Source organism: Rhinatrema bivittatum, chromosome 2 (genome assembly GCF_901001135.1).
Source record: "Rhinatrema bivittatum chromosome 2, aRhiBiv1.1, whole genome shotgun sequence".
Lineage (NCBI taxonomy): Eukaryota > Metazoa > Chordata > Amphibia > Gymnophiona > Rhinatrematidae > Rhinatrema > Rhinatrema bivittatum.
In genome coordinates this window covers 63,727,434-63,749,269 of record NC_042616.1, presented here as the reverse complement: position 1 = coordinate 63,749,269, position 21,836 = coordinate 63,727,434, and the positions used below count along the sequence as shown (strand labels likewise).

The following is a 21,836-nucleotide window of genomic DNA, read 5'->3' as shown; positions in this document are numbered from 1 at the left end:
TTTGGCAAGTCTTGGGGTGGTCAGGAGGGTGTGGGGCTGTAGTTAATTAAATTTTAGCTGGGAAATGAATAAGAATGGAATGCAGGAACGGATCGGGGACCCCTCTTGCCGAATGCAACGTATCTGCCCCCGACGAATATGAATACTGAATGTAATGTATGTGGTCCCTCTGCACATCCCTAGTGTGTCCTCCTCCACAATGACAATTTATTTGGTGCAGTCCCAATTGGCCATTCAGTTTGTTTTCATGAAGACTATGAAGACATAAAGAGAGTCATTGATCTGTTGCAATATCACAAGACAATTGGATCATCTGTGCTGACCTTAAAATGGTCTGCTTCCTTCTTGGTCAGCAACGCGGATACACCAACTATCCCTATTTTCTGTGTATGTGGGACAGCAGAGCTCATGAGAAGCATTGGGTACAGTCGAATTGGCCTCCAAGATCTGACTTCAAACTGGTGATCCAAACATTCTACATGAGCCACTATATTCCCAACTCTGCACATAAAACTGGGTCTCATGAAGCAATTTGTTAAAGCTTTGCCACCTGAAGGAGACTGTTTCAAGTATCTCCTTTTGGCATTTCCTAACCTGTCATTTGAAAAGATAAAGGCCAGTGTGTTTGACGGTCCACAGATTCGGCAGCTCATTAAAGATGAACATTTCATCGGGACAATGTCAGAACTCCAAAAGAATTCTTGGTTGTCATTTAAAAACCTTGACATGGACTTTATTGAAAATACACTACACCAAAATTGTTCAGAAACTCTTGGAGAGCTTCAAAATGCTTCATTGCAACATGAGCATCAAGGTGCATTTTCTGCATAGCCATCTTGCTGACTTCCTGAAAAACCTTGGTGCAGTCAGTGATGAGCAAGGTGAACGATTCCACCAAGATTTGAAGGTCATTGAGGCACGGTATCAGGGTAGATGGGATGTACATATGATGGCTGATTATTGTTGGAGCATCAGGCGAGATTGTCCAGAAAAGCTAAGGGGCAGATTTTAAAACATACGCGCACGGTGTACATTTGTACGTGCAACCCGGAACGCACAAATGTACGCCCGATTTTATAACATGTGCGCTCAGACGCGCGCATGTTATAAAATCATGGGGCGGCGTGCGCAAGGGGGTGCACAATTGTGCACGTTGCATGCGCCAAGCCACTCTGCCTTCCTCCGTTCCCTACTCCCCCACCCCACCATCCCTTCCCTTCCCCTCCCGCCCCCCAGCCCGAAGCTAAACCCCCCTAAAAATTTTATCTTACCCAATTACGCCTGCCTTGGGCAGGCGCAAGTTGCGCGCCGGCCAATGGCCGGCCTGCGATCCTGGGCACAGCGGCAAATGGCCGCTGTGCCTGGAAGCTCCTGTCCCACCCCTGCCCCACCCCGGACCGCCCCGCCCACACCCTGCCCATGCCCCCTCCCCTTTTTCAAGCCCCGGGACTTACACACATCCCGGGCCTTTATGCGTGCCGCCGAGCCTTTTGAAAATAGACCCGGCGCACATAACCCCTTTCGAAAATCTGCCCCTATAAGCATAAAAGTTTACCTTAAAATGTATGTTTGGTAGCAGAACTTTACTACTTGTACACAATTTGACTTACAGTAACAATATATAGCCTTTATATGAATTAAATAACTCTAAATAAACAGTATATTCAGGTAATTTTTTCTTTTATTTCCTTTGTATGTATATTTTGTATGATTTTTGTGACAAAGGGAGGGTATCCTGTACCTTAAAATGTTGATGTGACAGAGAAAAACTGGGGTCATTTTTTGATTCAGATGTCAAAAGTTAGTCAAAAACAAGTGTCAGATCTAACTCAACGAAAATTGTGTTCCCCACTTCATCACTTCATTCAAATAAGTGGAAATATTACTCTCCGCCATATAAAGATATTTATTCCACAACAAATTAACTCTAAACATCACAAAAATTGAGATAATTTATTTGACTAGGCAATCGATGGTTCGTGAACTACCCCAGTTTGAGTTCAATGGGCATAAACTTCTTATCTCTAGGAATCTATTTAGATAGAAAGATTGACATGAAGTCACACATTCAAATACGATTAAAGCACATTTCTATAAATTAAGGATGATAAGGCACCTAAAATCATTACTTGATCTGGATGACTTGAGAACAGTGCTCCAAACTCTTTTATTTCCAGGTATCGATTACTTCAACTCATTACTACTTGGTATATATATAATACTACTCTCAGACCTTTACAGTTACGTCAAAACTCTGTTGCTATCGTATTAACTGGAACCCCAAAGTATGATGGCATTACCCCGATTTTATCAATGCTAACACTGGTTGCCAATTCAATATCAAATCCAATACAAAGTCCTAACACTAATACATACAATAATTAATAATAAGGATGCCTTACAACTCGGAGCAACTTTCCATGTGTATATAACGCAATGCACATTAAGATCAGCAAATAAAGGACTTTTTGTGGTTCCAACTGTCCCAGATGTATGTTTGGATGATGTAAGAAATCATGTAATATCTGTTGCCGGTCCAACAAACTGGAAAAGTATGCCCGAGGACCTTAGAACACTGCTTGGCGCTAAAGTATTTGAAAGAGATCTAAAAACATGGCTGTTTCAACAAGCCTTAAGAACTTTCCATCTAACATGGTGGAACACCGTGCTTGTATATCAAATGTAATTATTGTTCATTTAGATGTTTTTTATTTTATATAGATCATGCATGTTTTAAATTTTGTAAATTGCTGTGATCATTGGAGTGGTGGTGAATAAATAGTTTTAAAATAAAATAAAATAAAATAAAAAAATTATAAAATGAAATAAATAATTGCAGGATAGCACCTGCTAAAGTTCAACGCCCTGACACCCTATAGTGGGAAAACATCTGGATTCCCTTCCTGAACCAAAGATTTGCAATGCTATCAAAGTATGGGCTGTCCTCCTTAATGGGAGAAATGAATAGCATGCCATGCTGCCTCAGACAGTGCGCGCCCTGGTAATGTGAACTTGCTTATGCTGCATGGAGACATTCAACATTCAAAAGCAAAAATTTGGTCTCAAGTGGAACTGTGTTTCACAAGGGAGTAGCCGAGGCACAGGTCAGCAAATAGTTCTAGGTGACACCTTTTTAATGGGCTAACTTACTACATTTGTGACTAGTAATTAAGAGCAATGCAGCCTTCATTAGGTTACCATAGAGAGTATAATTCTCAAAAGCTAATTACAGATATGTTGTTAGCCTAATAAAATGGTATCACATACAACTTGTTTGTTGACCTAAGCTTCTATGAAGTCAATATTCAAAACGATTTAGCTGCATAATTCACAAGTTAGCTGGCTAAATGGCAACTATTTAAATATTGGGGAACTTATCTGGCTAACATTTACTAGATAATGACTGGATAAGTAATGGGCATAACGGGAGTTTTCCAGAATGGGAATGAGTTAGCTAGGCAACTTATCCAGCTAACTTCGATATCAGGAGTTAGCCTATTTTTTTTTTCAGTTACCTGTAGCCATGCCCAGGAGCAAGTATAGTTATTCAACCTTGTGTGGCCGGATAACTATAGACAGGTTATATTTAAACAAAACTTATAGACAGTTAAGTGGATCAGTGTGGGGGGGGGGGGGGGGTAGGGGGTTTGGAGGAGAAAATTAAGAAAAGAGCCATGAGCCTGTGGCCCTATTCCCTATTCTCCTAACCCCACTCATTATTTAAATGAGTAGCCCTGCCAGCCAAGCCTACACCTCACTACCCACCTCACCACCCACCATGCCAAACCCCATCTATCATATTTAAAAAATAAAATTGCCATGCCAATTGGTGACTCCCTCCCTCTGCTCCCACCCCAGTCTTGCACATTTTAAAATAAAAGGCCCTCTCCCTCTCCCCTTCTACCTCCTCCCACCCACCCGGTACCTTTTAAAAACCCTTCTTCAGGGATCTGGGTGCGGTTGAGCAATCCCGGCCGCTTGCTGCATTGCTACGACAGCCACGCTGCAAGTGTAAGCAAAAGCTGGCTAACAAATTTGAGATTGACTTTTATTAGCTATATGGGATAGGCAAACGATGTTGTAGCAGAAAAGGGGGCTGCTTTAACTCTTTTTCTGGTCATTTGTTTTTCAAACTCTTATAGCATTTCATTTAACACAAATTTCCACTTCTCTTGTATGTTTGGTAGTCCAGTTCCCTACCTTCATTTTGGTATAGAGTATGTCCAAACTGGCTCATTAGTTTTGCAGCTGTAAACATTTTGCCAGGTATTGCCGCACCCATTCTGTTTGGTGAACTTTGACATTAGAGTTGACCTGGTGAGGGTTCTACTTTTGAGGATGTCATCCATCCACATCTTGTTTATACAACTGGTCTGGCCTGGATGACGACTTTTTAAGACAGGACACCTAAGAAGGTAAAAAAGGACGCCTTGACCTGCCTACTATTTCAGTTTAGTTCTGTTCTGATCCAGGCGAAAGACCTGGCACTCATGAAAATTAGAGGAAATCTGCAACAGATCTGGAGAAATCCATAGAAATTGTTCAATGATTTTTGCATGAATTTAGGGTTTGTTTTGTTTGTACCAGTTCCCTTTTTACCCATTAGAAAAAAGATTGCTAACTAGTATGACAAACTCTTTCTAGATGTTTCACACATCTCCATGAAGGAGGGAGGCAACCTGGAAAAAAACCCTGGCAGTGAGGATGAGGTAAGTTATTTACAATGCTCTCTGGGACAGAAACCCGTCTTCTGACCGCTGATGTCACTCTGAGAACAAAGGGTGACTGCATTTGTCGCAGTTCTTATGCATTTTCTTCCTCGTTTCATTTTGAGGTTTTGGGACCAGGGGAAGAAAGGAGGGAGGGAAAGGAGGGAGGGAAAGAGCTTGAGATCTCAGCCCAGCATTTTTCTCAATTAAAAACAAATGCAAGTTTAGGTTTCAGTTTTCCACTCACTGGTTTTATAAGAGCTTGAAATTAGCACAATGAGCTTCCTACAAATACTATATATCTTGGCTTAATTACACAAAGGGCACTCATTGAAGCAGCTGACACAGAGAACCACAACATTCCTCTTCTATATTCAAAATGTGGGAACACTTTAGGATTGCTATTCTTTGAAAAAAAAAATTATAGTCTGGTGAACGAGGATGGCAGGAGCTTACTTCTATCAGTCCCTGGAGGAGGTCTGCCTTCACAACTTGCTCAAAAGTGAAACGCATTCTCTTTTAAAGATCTTTCCCCATTACACTCAGGAAAACTGAAAGCACGTCATACCTTGGGGAAAAAGTCCGAGGTGTTGCCTTACTGTGGATTGATAACTGATTAGAAAACAATATGACTGAATGGTCAGTTTTCCCAGTGGAGACAGGTAAATAGCGGAGTGCTCTGGGATCTGACCTGGGACTTGCATTGTTCAACTTATTCATTAATGATCTAGAAAAGTGAATGACAAGTGAAGTGATCAGATTTGCAGAGAGACAAAAATATTCAAAGTAGATAAAACACAGGCAAACTGTAAGGAACCTTGTGAGACTGGAGAGCTAAGTATCTAAATGGCAGGTGAAATTTAATGTGAGCAAGTGCAATGTGATGCACACAGGTAAAAATAATCCTAATTAAATGTACGCAATGCTGGATTCTGCATTAGAAGGAACCACCCAGGGAAAGGATCTTAGAGTCATTGTGGCCAGTACATTGAAACCCTCAGCTCAGTGTGCAGTAGCGGTCTAAAAATCAAACAGAATGCTAGGAATTATTTGGAATGAAATGGAGAACAAAACAAAGAATATCATAATGCCTCTGTATAGATCTATAGTACAGCTGAACCTTGAGCATTTGGTACTAGGGATGTGCATTTGTTTGCAACAAAATAGGAAATAGAGATGATGTTTCCTATAGCGTTTCGGGGGGTGACAAAACAATAAGAAAACCCACAAATTCCATGTGGTTTTCTTATCATATTTCATGGGGGGGGGGGGGGGGGGGAGAAAGGGCACATTAAAAAAAAGCCCGAAACCCACCCCAACCCTTCAAATTTTATTAATTGCAACCCCCCACCCTCGCGACCCCCCAAGACTTGCCCGACCCCCCCAAGACTTACCGAAAGTCCCTGGTGGTCCAGCAGGATCCCGGGAGCGATCTCCTCCTCTCGATCCATCGGCTGCCACTAATTAAAATGGCGCCGATGGCCCTTTGCCCTTACCGTGTGACAGGGCTATCAGTGCCATTGGTCAGCCTCTGTCACATGGTAGGAGCAATGGACAGCCCAAAATGGTGCCTGCTGTCCAAGATCCATTGCTCCTACCATGTGACAGAGGCTGGCCAATGGCACCGATAGCCCCTGTCACACAGTAAGGGCAAAGGGCCATCAGCGCCATTTTGATTAGTGGCATCCAACGGTCCAAGAGGGGGAGATCACTCCCGGGACCACCAGGGACTTTCGGTAAGTCTTGGGGGGGTCAGGCAAGTCAGGGGAGTCGGAAGGCTGGCAGATTGCAATTAATTAAATTTGAATGGTTAGGGTGGGTTTGGGGTTCTTTTTTTTTAAATTTGAAGAGTCGGCGCGGGTTTCATGCTTCGGTTCAGGGTTAGACGAAATAAAATCGGCCCGAACCGTGGGAAAACAAAATTTCCTGCGGTGGGCCGATAACAAAGGCCAAACTGAAAGGTTTGGCCGAAACACATCTCTATTGTGTACTGTTCTTCTTGTCCCATCTCAAAAAAGATATAGCAAAATTAGAAACAACTTAAAATAGGGCAATAATAATGGCTAACAGAGGAAGAAAAGCTAAACAGATTGGAACTCTTTAATTTGGAGATGAGACAATTGAAAGGGAATATAATAGAACAGTAATTCCCAAACCTATCCTGGAGGACCCCTATCCAGTTGAGTTTTCAAGATATCCATGAGTCCTCCATAGCATGCAAATTTTATCTCATGCATATTCATTGTGGATATCCTGAAAAGCCGACTCGATGGGGGTCCTCCAGGGCAGGTTTGGGTACCTCTGTATTAGAGGCCTATAAAATCATGAATGGAGTGGAACAGGTAAATAAGAAGTGATTATTTAACCTTTCAGATAACACTAGGACTAGGGGACACCCTTTGAAACTAACAGATTGCAAACAGGTACTGGAGAATGTAGTTCTTCATTTAATACACAATCAAGCTATGGAATTTGTTGCCAGAGGATGTTGTCAAGACAAGTTCCTGGAGGAAAAGTCCATAGACAGTTATTAATCAGGTGACTCAGGAAAGCCAATACTTGCCACTGGGAGTGATCCTACTTTTTGGAATTGGTCACAGGATGTTGGGCTTGATGGACCTTTGCTGTGACCCAGCATGACACTACTTATGTTCTTATGTTAACCATTGCTAATGTAGGGCCTTCTTGGGATCTCTATAAAATTGTGGCCTTGAAGAAAGGCTATGCTGTTAGAGGAGGGAAGTAGTGTACCCATTATGTGAAGGCCACTACAATGGTTGTTTCCTGTGTTTATATAAGACAGAGACCCCTAGAGGAGTTGTGGATTTTTTTTTTTTTTGAAAGACAAAGTCTAAGGGAGAGGAGTGTTTCTTTTCACTTCCTCTTTTCAGAAGAAATCCTTGGTCCAGTTTAGTGAGACATGGATGCTTGGAGATTTTGCCTTTTTGAGAGTAGAGCTTAATTTTGAAAGTAAGTTTTTCCAGCTTTCCTCTCTCATTTGTTTGATAACTTGTTTATTTCCCATCTGGTTCTCTCAGCTCAAGAGTCAGTGCCTACACAGCAAAAGTCTTGGAGCAAGAGAGGATACTCATCCTGTACCCAGAGGAAGCAGGAGAGAGGAGATGTGGCAATCACAAGGTGCTTACTCACATTTTATACCAATCCGGTTTATACCATTTTATACCTAACCGGTATAAAAAAGAAACAGAAGGGTGGAGGTAAAGAAAGAGATCCAACCAGAGTCTCAGCATTACTCTGGTACCATTTACAGGGAACTCAAAATTGGAGGGAGTGTCTCTTGTTGTACAGAGTCCTGACGGTACCTAAATTCCTGTTGGAATAGCTGAAGGAAGCCCTAAGTTCCAGAAAGGAATAAGGGGGACCCCAGTAACAGAAAAGAGGGATCACACAGTTGCTGATTAAAATATTTGTTTCTGCATTATGGATTTATGAATATAAAAGTGTGTTGTATGTCAGATTCCTGTTATTGCATAAGGGCTTCAGAAAAGACTTTATGTTCAAACATCAGTCAAGTATTCCTCTGATTCTTTTAAATGCACGTAGTGATGGACTCATTTAATCCTTAGGCTTTGGAGGATAACAATCCTCTGCACCCCCCTCCCCCACCAAAGTATCCACTATATGGAGCTGGAAGAGAGTGGATTGTGACTCTGTATGTGACATAACTCCGATAATTTTTGTAACGTGATCCCATGAAAATAAAAGCATTTCCGGAATCCACTAGATCTGGACTCAGGAAATCAGAGCTGCTTTTCCAATCCTGATCCGTAAATCATGACATGCAATGAATGGGACTGTACAAGTTAAAGAAAACAGCAAATCCCCATGTGGGGAAGTTCATGGATCATGATACAAAAATCACCGTTTCCACTTCTCTTTCCTTTATGAAATTTCACCTGAGGCAGGTCCATTTTACTGGCATTAAACCCTTTTGTCAGTAAATATGGGAATATTCAATAAAGTCATCTTTTCCCCAGGAGTTTCAGTCTCACGGGATAATGTCTTCAGATGGGCTTGTTCTGTGAACACAATGACAGGGATGAGCCTCACTCATAAACCAGGCTGTGTCGGGGATAAGCTCTAAAATGTACTGCTAGTGCTCTTCTTAAAATATGCATTGTGCCAAAGAGAGCTTTCCTCTGGGGTTCATAGGCTGTAATATGTGTGTACGTAGATTGTGTGTGTGCGAGGGTCTGGTGTCGGTTGGAAGCACAGCTCCAGTCTCTTGCTAGGGTTCATTAATAAATGGATCAAGAAGAAGGAAAGAAAAACATTCTGAAGAGCTTATACAATGAACTTCCTGCTTCATCAATCTTCATCTCCCCTCAGCTCGTTCTAAGAAACATAAAAAATGTCATACTGGGTCATACCAAAGGTCAATCAAGACAAACATTGAAGCAACTGTGATTTTGTTAACATCCGAGAGAATGTAGAGCAATAGGTTCAATGAATATAACCTTCAATACAAATGCTATGCTCTCATAACCTTGGGGCAAATGCCACATTTACTGCGCAAGTGGGGGAACTTTGTATGGGATGAGCTCCGATGCTATACCCTGTTTTCCCAGTTCGTTCCCAGTTTGCCCAGTTTAGGGATAGCACTTCCATACCCCTCTAATGTATTAGCCTCCCTTTCCCCTGTTAGCCCCAACCCTTAAAACCCTGCTGACTTGCCTCGATTTTTTTTGTTTTTGTAAAGTAAAGTTACGCAGCAAGGGACCCCCAGCACGCGCCTATGTACGTAAGTATTTACGTGCACATCTCTTGGCCTTCCCATGACATACCTACGCCCACTCCCCGCCCCTTTTTCTGAACTTTTGATTTGTGCGAATAGCAAGAGATACGTGCATGCATGGATGCCTTTTAAATCTCCCGGCTTTGGTGCACGTTGGGCTTTAAAAATTCAAATATTAGTGAATCAGGTCTATAGTGTGCTATACTTACAGGAGATGGGTGAACCACCTCTAACCTTGTGCATGATCTTTGTATTTTTGTTCTGAATTTACTCAGATAACCACATTCCACTTTTACCAAGTTCAAATCTGTATTGGTTTTTTCTTCGGCTTTATATAAATATTCATAACCTCTAGGTATTCAGAGATAATGCAAGTGCATGATGCCTTCCATATTACAAATTTGAAAGAGAGATACCTTGTTAGATAACTAAAATATTATCTATTGAAAAAGAAACCAAGAAAGTTGAGATTCCTTTTCTACAATGTTAACAAATGATATAAGGTGAAAGATTTAAGATCTCTTCTTCAGACACTTTGCGATAAACCACACTGAAGTTACTGAAGAAAGACAAAAATAGCTCATGAAGCCACATCCTTGTTCACACATTAAGCAGTAATATTTTCCAGTTGTCAATCACAAATTTGTCTTTGTTTTGTTTTTTTTTAATCTTTAAGTTGCTCTCCTGTAGTCCTGCTGAATTTCTGAGAGCAACCATGTTTGAAACTGTGCCTCATTCTGTCTTCTATAGCGTGGGTTTAATTGGTTCCTGTAATCTCTGTGATGCTATTTGTGACATCATAGCCAATACAAACCCATCAGATCCAGTGAGCATGAAGTAATTCATGAGGCTTGCAAACCTAGTCCCAAGGATTCAAATAAATTGCAGATAAGCCTGCTTAAAGAACATGAAAAATGACTTCACAGAAAAATGGTTCATCAACATAGGCTGAGCATTACGTACAATTGTTCATATTTCTGAAAAACTGCCCATGATAAAGTGAATCCATGTTTTCTTTTGTCAGTTTGACTATTTCTGTTCAACATCACCATGATGTGTGGCTACATATCCATTGTGCACATAATAAGAACCAGACCCAAGGACTCTTATCAGCAGATGAATATTTTAAGCATTGTACTACAGTATTTTAACATTGCCTTCTCTGTTATCAGGAGTGCATTGTGTGGTTTTTTTTTCTTTTTGTTTTTGTTTTTTTAAATTGTACTGCTCTGTTTCTAAGTCCATTTTCTGCACAGTTGTCCATCTTTCCACTTTCCACTTTTTGGTGCTCCTGCCTTGAAGGCAACTACAGTAATCTAAATGAGCTAAAATGTTTATCAGCTAAGTTAACGCATAGCCCATGGGCATAGTGCCTGAGAAATGTTTTAAATCATTACTTGCCAAGAAGGGTCACCTCACTGCCAAAATGGAAGATTAACTTTAAAAAATGTTTATGTACTGTTAAGAACATTTATGGATTGGATTCCCTTCCTCCTGTTAGAATCTGGAGTGTTCCAATTTGTTACTTCCTGGATACTGGCAAACCAGGTAAAGTTAGCTACAGAGATATATAAAGAGTACATATATATCTATGGATTCTTTTAGAATGGATATTAAGAAAATGAAAATCTTGAAATTTCATAGAGATGAGAAGGAGATTATGAGAAGGGTTCAATATACCCCTGGGTGTCTTGTCTATGCAGAAAATAAAGTCACAGTGGAAAGTCATCTATAGTGGTGATGATGAGGGTAAGGATGTTTGGGAACACATAAGGTTTTTAGGCAGAAGTCAGGATTTACGGCAGCGTCCTTGAATGAAGGGAACCAAAGAGACGAGAAGAAACACTACAGACAGTTTGGGCAAGATCAAATACTGATCTTCAGAAAGAATAGAATCTTACTGACAGACCTCTGTCGCAGTTGGAGCTATCTGTTCTGGAGAAAAGTTTTTCCTTGGTGACTACAAGTAGGGATGTGCATTTGTTTCATTCGTTTCATATTACATGCTTGTATAGGAAACGAATGAAACAAATGCACATCCCTACCTACAAGTAGAAATGATACTTTGCAATTTTGGATTGGTTTTCATAGATTTATACATTTATTACAAATTAAGCTTCTTTTCTCTCCACATCCAAATGAAGAGACAAATTTGTCTGTAGTTAAAGCTAAATCCAAGTGACTGTGGCCTGGTAATATGAATACAGTCATTTTAACATTCTAGTGATTAGTTTTCTCTGCAGTAGGTTGATTGGAGGTGAAACCTCATAGATTTTTTTTTCAACCTATAAAAAGGAAACTAGTGCTATACATGGCTTCATTAGAATTTTACTTATGTAATTAAACAAGATGCAGATAAAGGAGGTGGTATGGTTATTATGTCTAATCAGCATATACACCAGAAATATATAGACTAGGGATATGTAGCAGGGACGGATTAGTCCCATTCGGTATTCATATTTGTGGGGAGCCAAATCTGTTGCATCCATTCTCGGGGGACCCCGATCTGTTCATTAGTTACGTATGTATTCGTTTCCCAAAAAAAATCCCATCTCAACCCTTAAAATTTAATTAACTACAACCCCCCATCCTCCTGACCCCACCCAAGACTTGCCAACAGTCCCTGGATATCCATCGGTGGTCCTGGAGCGATCTCCTGCACTCGGGTCGTTGGCTGCCGGTATTCAAAATGGCGCCGATAGCCTTTGCCCTTACTATGTCACAGGGGCTACCGGTGCCATTGGTCGGCCCCTATTACATGGTAGGAGCATAAGATGGTGCCAGCCATCCATTGCTCCTACCATGTGACAGGGACCGACTAATGGCACCGGTAGCCCCTGTGACATAGTAAGGGCAAAGGCTATCGGCACCATTTTGAAAACCAGCAGCCGACAGCCTGAGTGCAGGAGTCACGCCAGGAACCCTGCTGGACCACAAGGGACTTTTGTTAAGTCTTGGGGGGGGTCAGGAGGGTGTGGAGTTTATTTGTTAGATAAGTTGTATTTGTGGGGGTTCACCATATGTTTCATGACCCCACGAATACAACAAACAGAGTCATATATGTTATGGATTGCCAATACGTCGAAAACGAATGCACACCCCTAATATAGACAGTAGGAATATGCATTAGTTTTGAATGAATTTGCAAAACACAACAAATAAGGGACAATTCATTTAATTTGGGGGGTCATGGACTGAAATGAGGGGCCCCCTGAATTAAACAAAATATTCATTTAATTTGTTTAAAACTTCCGGTTGGGCCTAGGCCAATGCCCGCGGCCAGGACCTCACCAAGGGCATAAGCCAAAGCCCAAATCAGGGGCAAAGCCTATACCCAAGTGTGATGCTGGCACCGCAGCCTAAGTAAGGCCTAGCCCTGAATCTGGGGCCTTGCCTAGGGCATAGGCAGATGCCCAAAGCAAGGGCCAAGGCCTAGACCTGAACACAATTCCAGGGTCTCAGCTTAGGCCTATGTCGACCACTAGGCCTTAGCCAAGCAGAACCCCCCCCCCCCCCAAAAAAAAAAAAAATTACTTACTTGATCTGTAGAGGTATTTGAAGCCCAGCCCAACTGGGTCCTGACACAAGGGCCTCAGCCAAGGTCAGGCCCAAGGCCGGGGCCCAACATGGAGGCCAGGTACCAATGTCCTGGCCTTGGCCTAGGCCAGGGCCTGGGCCCAGGCTTGATGCCATGGCCTGGCATGGAGGCTGGGTCCTGATGCTAGGGCCTAGGCCCAGACCCAGGTCTGACACCGCGGCCCAGCCTGGAGGCCAAATCCTTACACTAGGGCCATGGCCTGGACCCAGTCCCTATGTCAGGGCCCGACCTGGAGGCGTGGTCCCTACATCTGGGCCTTGGCCTAGGCCAGGGCCTGAGCCCAGGCCTGAAGCTGCCATCCAGCCAAGAGACCAGATCATGATGCCGGTGCCTCAGCTCAGACCTAGGCCCAATGCCAGAGCCTTGCCTGGAGGCCAGGTCCCAATGCCTGGGTCTTGGCTTAGGGTCAGGCCCAGGCCCAGGCCTCAGAGCTCTTCTTTTTAGGTCTTCTCTCATTTCTTCTAATGACGCCATCCGCTGAGTTCATAAGAACATAACAACATAAGATATGTCATGCTGAATTAGACCAAGGGTCCATCAAGCCAGGTATCCTGTCTCCCAAAATGCCCAATCCAAGTCACAAGTACCTGGCAAGCAATCAAACATTAAAATCTCATGCTACTTGTGCTGGCAACAATTAGTGGCTATTCCCTATTGATTAATAGTTTATGGACTTCTCCTCCAGGAGCTTTTCCAACCATTTTTTAAACCCAGTTATACCAGCTGTCTTAACCACATCCTCTGGCAACAAATTTCAGAGCTTAATTGTGCACTGAGTGAAAAATAATTTTCTTCAATTTGTTTTAAATGTTCTACTTGCTAACTTCATGGAGTACCCCCTAGTCCTTGTATTATTTGAAAGGGTAAATAACCATTTCACATTTATGCATTCAAGTCCTTTTATGATTTGATAAACCTCTATAATATCCTCTTCCCCCTCCCCCAAAGTCGTGCATCCTCCTCCGCAGAGGGTGCCATTTTCCTGTATGGCATTGCCGTAAGCATTGCTGTACAGCAAAATGGCGTCCTCAGCGGAGGAGGATTTACAGGAGTTAATTTACTCCAGCGCGACTCCAGCGGACAGCATTATTAGAAGAAAGAGAGAGAAGACCTAAGAAAAGGACCTCCGGGCCTCAGCCTGACCCTAGGTCAAGGCTTCAGGTATCAGGACCTGACCTCCAGACCAGGCCCCAGCATCAACCTGGGTCCTGGCCGAAGCCTTAGCATTGGGAGACGGACTCTGGGTCATTGGGCTTGGGATTGGGTCCTGGCCTAGGCTGAAGCCCGAGCATTGGGACCTGCCCTCCATGTCAGACCCTGGCATCCTGCCTGGGACCTGGCCTTTGGGTCAGGCTCTGGCGTCAGGCCTGGTTCTGGGCTGAGGTCCAGGTGTCGAGACCTGATCTGTGGTCTGGGTCACAGCACTGAGTCTGCGCCCGGCCCTGGCCTAGGCCGAGGCCCAAATGTCACGACCCAGACTCCCGGCTGGGCCATGGAATTAGACCTGGGCTCAAGCCAAGGCCAAGGCATCAGCATCTGATTTAGGCCCCAGCATCAGGTCTAGGCCTATGCATCAGGGCCAGGTCTCCAAGCCTCAATTTTGCATACAGCCTAGGCCGAAGTCATAGTGATCTACCATGGCCTTGGTCTATGGAAGGCTTTGGCATGGGCCTAGGATCCCCCCCGGCACCCGTGTAAGCAGGTGCCAGGGGGGTCCCTGGCCTTGGCATTTTTACGGGTGGGAGGTATGGGTGGTAGGGTGAGGAGGACACGTTTCCTTGCTTTTTCTTTCATTTTTTGGTGTTTTTTTCATGTTTGATTTGTTTTTTTTTTTAAACAAAAGAAATGAATCACACATTAAACAAATTGAAATTCGTGGGGAAAATCCTCCCAAAAACAAAATGAAAAATTAATCAATTGTTTTTCACCCCTGAACATCCTTAACATACAGCTTTGAGTTGAGAATTTTTCTCATTCATTACCCTATGGTTTTACTTTTGATTTACAGCAGAAGGTTCAAGCTGTTATCAAGGGAGATACTTTTTGACTAAGAAGGTGATTGATTTTTTTTTTTTTCAGGTTCTGCATCCTAAGACAACTGTTTTAAATTTACTGCAGAAGGTACATAAATCATTACAACAAACCCCCAGCAAACTGAATGTGCCAGCTGTTGGATCTTTGTTGGAACCTCAATCAATTTTTTACAGATGTATTTTTACAACCTTTAATACAACGATCCTCAACCGGTGTGTCGCGACACACCAGTGTGTTGCCAAACACCGGCAGGTGTGTCGTGTGCTACCAGTCTCCCACTGCTCTTCCTTCCTTCACCAAGCGAGAGGCAGATGATCTTCCACTGCTGCTTTTGCTGCCCGGGCAATCAGCACGTTCAAACCCAATGGGAACAGCAGCAGTGTTAGTGGAGGCTGGCAACTGTGGCTGGGCCTTTTTTTCTTCCCACACCTGCCTCCATGGCCCGGAACAGGAAGTGATGCGCAGTGGGGTGTGCGGGAAGAAGAAAGAGCCATGCAGCATGGAAAAGTAGCAGCGGCAGCATCAGCCCCGAGCAGTAGCGTTGGCCCAGAGCAAAATCTGAAGCAGCCAGCAATCGGCAAATGAGACAGCAGCATTAGCCTCCCGTGGCCCATGGGATTCTTCTTTCTTGGCCTGCGGGGGCTGGAGGAGGAGGCTGCTGCAGCTACCATTTGTGCTCTGGGGAAGGGGGTAGGAAGTGAGAGAGAGAGAGAGAGAGACAGCCAGCCAGCCTGTGTGTAAGTGAGAGAATGTGTGTGTGATTGAGAGCATGTATTTGATTGAGAGCCTGTGTGTAATTGAGAGCATGTATTTGATTGAGAGCATGTGTGTAAGTGTGTGAGAGAGATCGTGTGTGTGATTGAGAGAAACTGGTCAGAGAGGTGATATGTGTATATGTGAGAGACAATAAAAGTGACTGGTCAGTGAGATGTCTGTAGTGTGTGTATGTGAGAGAAAGAGAGACTGGTCAGGAGGTGACCTATGTGTGTGTGTGAGTGCGAGAGAGAGAGAGAATGCATGGAAGTGAGAAACCTGGGTATGTGAGAAAGCATGGGAATAAGAAGCAGAGTGTGTGGATGTGTGTGTGTGTGAAAGAAAGCATGGGAGTGAGAAGCCTGATTATGTGAGAGAGAGCATGAGAGTGGGAAGCCTGTGTGTGTGCGCATGCATGAGAGAGAGATGGTTGGTAAGGTGACTGGTGTGTATGAGAGAAAGAGACTGGTGTGTGTGAATGTGAGAGAAAGTATGTGATTCAGGGAATGAGAAGCCTGTGCACGTGGAGAGTGAGCATGGAAATGAGAGAGAGACTGGTATGTGTGTATGTGAGAGAAATAAAGTGATTAAGGGAAGGAGAAGCCTGTGCATGTGGAAAGAGCGAGCGTGAGAGTGAGAGAGAGACTGGTGCATGTGTGTGTAAGAGAGAGAAAGTGATTATGGAAATGAGAAGCTTGTGTATGTGGAGAGAGTGAGCATGGGAGTGAGAAACCTGGGTGTGTGGGGTGTGTGGGTTGTGTGAGACACAGCATGGGAGTGAGAAGCCCGTATATATAAGATAGAACATGTGAGTGGGAAGCCTGTGTGTGTGTGGCATGAGAGAGACTGTTCAGGAAGGTGACTGGTATGTGTGTCAAAGACTGGTCAGGAGGTGACTGGTGTGTGAAAGACAGAAACTGGTCATGGGGGCTTGACTGGTGTGGTGTGTGTGTGTGAGAGACATGGGCCCTAAGGAAGAGGACCATAAGTACAGAGCTTAGCCATTACTGCTGCTTCTGGTGTGTGCTACAGCCTGCATGGAAGAGGAGTAGGAGAGCCGCTGGAGGGGGTAAGTAAAGGTGATATTTTAAGTTTATTTTTCTTGACTGACTGCCATTTTAATTATTTAATATTATGTCATGTGTCTGCTGTTTTGAAATATTTTATTGGTGTTTGGAGAATTTTGAACAGTTTTTATGAATGTTTAATTGTTGAATGTTATTCTGTTCATAGCTGTTTTGAAACATATATTCTGCTTATTAGTATAGTTTAACAATTATTTCTGTGTGGGGATCTATAGCTGTTTGCTAGTTCTGTTTTCCTAATAGGAGGTGTATTGGTGTTTAGCGCCTGATTTAATATTTGTAGTGTTGCCTTTTCATAGATAGGGTTGCTCCTGTTTGAGTGTATTCCATAATACAGGTGCAACTGTGTGCATATTAGTTTATGTGCATTACTACAGATCCTGGGAGTATGTTAGGTCGGTTCTGTGTCTGTTACTGAGGTGAGGTATTTTACTAGCATGTAAGCGTTTGTATTAGTTGCTGTGTTTTCTCAAGAGGACATGTATTGGTGGTAAATTGCTGTCTTCATACGTAAAGCTATTGAGCCTGGCAATAGGAGTTTGAGTTGCTGTTACTGAGATGACACCAGAACATCTTTTTTGTAGGGTGAGTTGTATGGGGAATGTCATAATTCTGCTTTACATCCATTGTGGGTCAGGGGGGTTCCCGTGGATGCAAACTGTACTTTTACATCTAGCCCCGTGATGGTCATGGGTCAGTGTGTCATGCATGTGAGAACCATCTGTCAGGTCTGTCCCGAAAGAAGAAAGGCTGAGAACCACTGCTTTCGTATGACAAATTCTCTTCTTTGTGAGTGATTCCAGCCACATGCCATTCTTCAGGCCTTACCTCTACTTCCAGAGAATATCTGATTGGTTACTTTGGATGTGGCAGTCCTTTATACTTACATTTGCTAAGTTTGGGCTCTACAAATTATATCAGCTACTTTGGGTCAACAGAGTAAGATGTATACCATCTTCCTTTATTATAGGTTTAGCTAAGATAACTGTTTATTTAACAATATTTTAATGTCTATGGATAAATTTAATCTGCAGATAAAGGGAGCGGCAATAGGTGCTGCTTTGGCCACTACTAAGGCCAAACTGTATTTGGTGAATTTTAAGGAAATCTGAATATCACCTACATTGAATTGGAGGGAATATTTGCATCTGACACATTCTGTTAAAATTCTCACTTGGCAGCAATATACAGATATATATTTGTAAAGGATGTCAGCAAACCAGTCGCAATGTAGACCATGCATGCACCCATATACTCGTGTATATATAGTCACATACAAATTTACTACTGTATTTTATAACCTACATGCAAATGAGAGAGGAAGGTTACAACATACGGGTACACATGCTCTCGCATGTAAAAACCGTGAGCTGCGCAAGTTCAGACTTATCCGGAAAAATAGCCGCACATTGTCAGTTAAGATCTGGTTTATGTGTCTAAGTAGCGGAACTTAGCCGAAGAACTCTGAAAAGCACTACTTGTCCAGCAAAGTAGCACTTTTCCGACCAATCTCAGTATGTAAGAGTATGTAAGTCTTTAACAAAAGTGCTATTTAAGAACATAAAAACATATGAACATAAGAAATTACCATGCTGGGTCAGACCAAGGGTCCATCAAGCCCAGCATCCTGTTTCCAACAGAGGCCAAACCAGGCCACAAGAACCTGGCAATTGCCCAAACACTAAGAAGATCCCATGCTACTGATGCAATTAATAGCAGTGGCTATTCCCTAAATAAACTTGATTAATAGCAGTTAATGGACTTCTCCTCCAAGAACCTATCCAAACCTTTTTTGAACCCAGCTACACTAATTGCACTAACCACATCCTCTGGCAACAAATTCCAGAGCTTAATTGTGCATTGAGTGAAAAAGAATTTTCTCCAATTAGTTTTAAATGTGCTACTTGCTAATTTCATGGACTTCTCCCTAGTCCTTCTATTATCCAAAAGTGTAAATAAACACTTCACATCTACTCGTTCAAGACCTCTCATGATCCTGACAAATTCAAATTTGTACATCTAATTAGCAGCAAAGGCACTACTTAGTCGAATAAGTCAGAATTTATGCCCATGTTCCCTATTATTTTAAGCAAAACAAAAAGGAAAGGAAAGATAAAGATGAGTAAACCTGACACTGAGAAGACAAAAATTTTAATGTGTGTGTATATATGTGTGTATTGTATATATATATATTTTCCAAGGGGGAAATTTTGAAATTACCTAAGTGCAAAGTCCACAGATACAGCTTGCAGTTTATTTTCAGAGGGGCCATATGCGCAAGGTTTTCCTTTCCAATTGCCATGAAAACAAGGTACCTGCTTTTGTGGGAGTACAAATTTCTACATAAGATAATTTGGAATAGGGGGTAGTATCCTATTGTGGATTGGGATAGAAATCAGCGAGTAGGTTAAATGGTGAATTTTCCCAATGGAGAAAAATGATAGTGGAGTGCCCCAGGGATCTGTTCTGGGACCTCTGCTTTTTAATATATTTATAAACGACCAGGAAATGGGAACAAGTGAGGTGATCAAATTTGCTGAAGACACAAATTATTCAAGAGTACAAAGTATTTAATGTGGACAAGTGCAAAGAGGCGTACTTAGGGAAGAGTAACCCAAATTATAGCTACAAAATGCAAGGTTCCACATTAGAGTCACCACTCAGGAACAGGATCAAAGTGTCATCATTGAAAATACGTTGAAATCTTCTGCTCAGTGTGCAGCAGCAGCCAAGAAAGCAAATAGATTGCTAGGGATTATTAGTAAAGGAATGGAAAATAAAACAATATCAGAATGTCTCTGTATCACGCCAAGGTGTGACCTCATCTTGAGTACTGTGTGCAGTTCTAGCCACATCTCAGAAAAGATATAGTAGAATTAGAAAATGTTCAGAGAACAGCGACCAAAATGATAAAGGGGATTGAGCGATTCTCCTATGAGGAAAGACTAAGAGGTTAGGATCTTCAGCTGGGAGAAGAGACAGCTGAGTGGAGATATGATAGAGGTCTTTAAAACGAGTAAACATTAATCAGTTTACTCATTCAAAGAGTACAAAGACTAAGGGGGACACAATAAAATTACTGGGTAATATATTTAAAACTAATAGAATATTTTTTTTACTCAATGCATAATTAAGCTCTGGAATTCATTGCCAGAGGATGTGGTGAAAGCTATTAGTGTAGCTGCATTTAAAAAAGGTTTGGACGAGTTCCTGGAGGAAATGTCCATAAACCATTATTAAGGTAGAGTTGCAGAAATCTATTTCTTATCCCTGGGATAAGCAGCATAGAATGAATCTGTCCCTTGGAATCCTGCCAGGTATTTGTGACTTGGATTGGCCATTGTTGGAAACAGGATACTGGGCTTGATGGATCTTTGGTCTGGCACAGTATGGCAAATCTTATCTTCTTATGTTCATAAACATAAGAGCTGCTCGCATGTACAAAAGCTGTAAGCACCCATGGTTTCTCATTGTGTTTTAAAAGCATGTTCTTTTGAGTTTGTAACATTTTTTTTTATAGATGTAGCCCCTATTGACCCAATGGGAGGCAGCCATCAAGCAGTTTAAATTACATTTAGAACAGCATTGGATTTTTAAATTGCATGTACACACTTTAGCACCATTGGGTTTGGATATTAATATTTATTTCAATGCATTTTGATAATTTCATTTTGCCTGCATGGACTGTAGATCGATTATCTAATTGGCCAAAGTTTCAGTGTTCTCATTAGTTATTTTTCTTACTTCGGTGCTCTGATTGCCTATTTTCTATCATGTGACTTTTAAGAATTCTTCAGCGGGATGTCATACAGGTATCTGAAAAGGTGAGAGATGGATGACCATGATATTTATGAATGAAGAGAAAATCAGTCCCTGACAGAGATTGTTTTTGTAATGTGGACTGCCTCAGACTTTCTTTCAGTTTATATTGGGCCATGTTTGGGTTATAACGTGAGAAAAACACCATCTCCAAACACCAAAACCACAATTCACTACAGGAACTCATGCTCTAGAGAGGACCTCACCTCTCTCCTATCTTCGGAACTCGCCAATCTTGACCTTTCAGACGCAGAAACAGCCACCTCGTCATGGCACAACATTACGAACAAGGTGGCAGAAAAACTTTGCCCCCAAAAAACCAAAGAGATCAACCCAGCCTGCAAAACCAAAAAAACCATGGTTCACGCAGGAACTAAAAACCATCAAATTAGAATTGAGAAAAAAAGAACACGCATGGCGGAGGAATCCTTCCAACACTACACTGAATGAGTACAAAACCCTCATGCACAACTACAGAAACAACATCCTTCGCACAAAGAGAGATTTTATGCCCACAAAATTCACAATTTTTCCTTTGATCCCAAAGCGCTGTTCACATATGTCTCAGAGCTCACAAAACCCACCTCACCAACTATCCCAGATGATCAAGCACAATCAAGATGCACAGAACTTGCTCAATTTTTTGAAAACAAAATTCTCAAGCTAATGGCCCCTCTGGCAACCAGTAACACAGTACCTCCTTCTATCATCACTCCTTCATGCAACCAGAACATAAACCTAGATTCATTCGAACCTATCTCCTCACTTGAAATAGAAATGACTCTCAAAAAGATGAAACCCTCCACTCACCCGACAGATTCCATCCCTTCTAAACTCCTACTCACCATTCCGAACATCATAGCGAAGCCCTTAGCAGAGATAATTAATAGCTCGCTAACCCAAGGACTAGTACCAGACATCCTGAAACTAGCCACCCTCAAACCTCTCCTCAAAAAACCCAACTTGGACCCTACAGACCCAGCTAATTTTCACCCCATAGCTAACCTTCCATTTGTAGCCAAACTTATGGAGAGGATAGTCAACAAACAGTTATCTGAATACCTAGAAGAGCATAAAATACT

General features: G+C 42.3%; 1 protein-coding gene and 1 long non-coding RNA gene across 2 annotated transcripts in view; one reads left to right on the top strand and one right to left on the bottom strand.

Moving 5' to 3' along the window:
* Window positions 1-21,836, bottom strand: part of PTH1R (parathyroid hormone 1 receptor) — a 595,747-nt gene that overhangs the window by 511,502 nt on the left and 62,409 nt on the right. The gene's annotated exons all lie outside the window — the stretch shown is intronic.
* LOC115084016 overlaps window positions 1-21,836 on the top strand; it is a 152,922-nt gene that overhangs the window by 71,012 nt on the left and 60,074 nt on the right. Inside the window, exons 2-3 of the long non-coding RNA XR_003854443.1 lie at window positions 4,645-4,709; window positions 7,748-7,847. This is a non-coding gene — a long non-coding RNA (uncharacterized LOC115084016). The remainder of the gene's footprint in view (window positions 1-4,644; window positions 4,710-7,747; window positions 7,848-21,836) is intronic.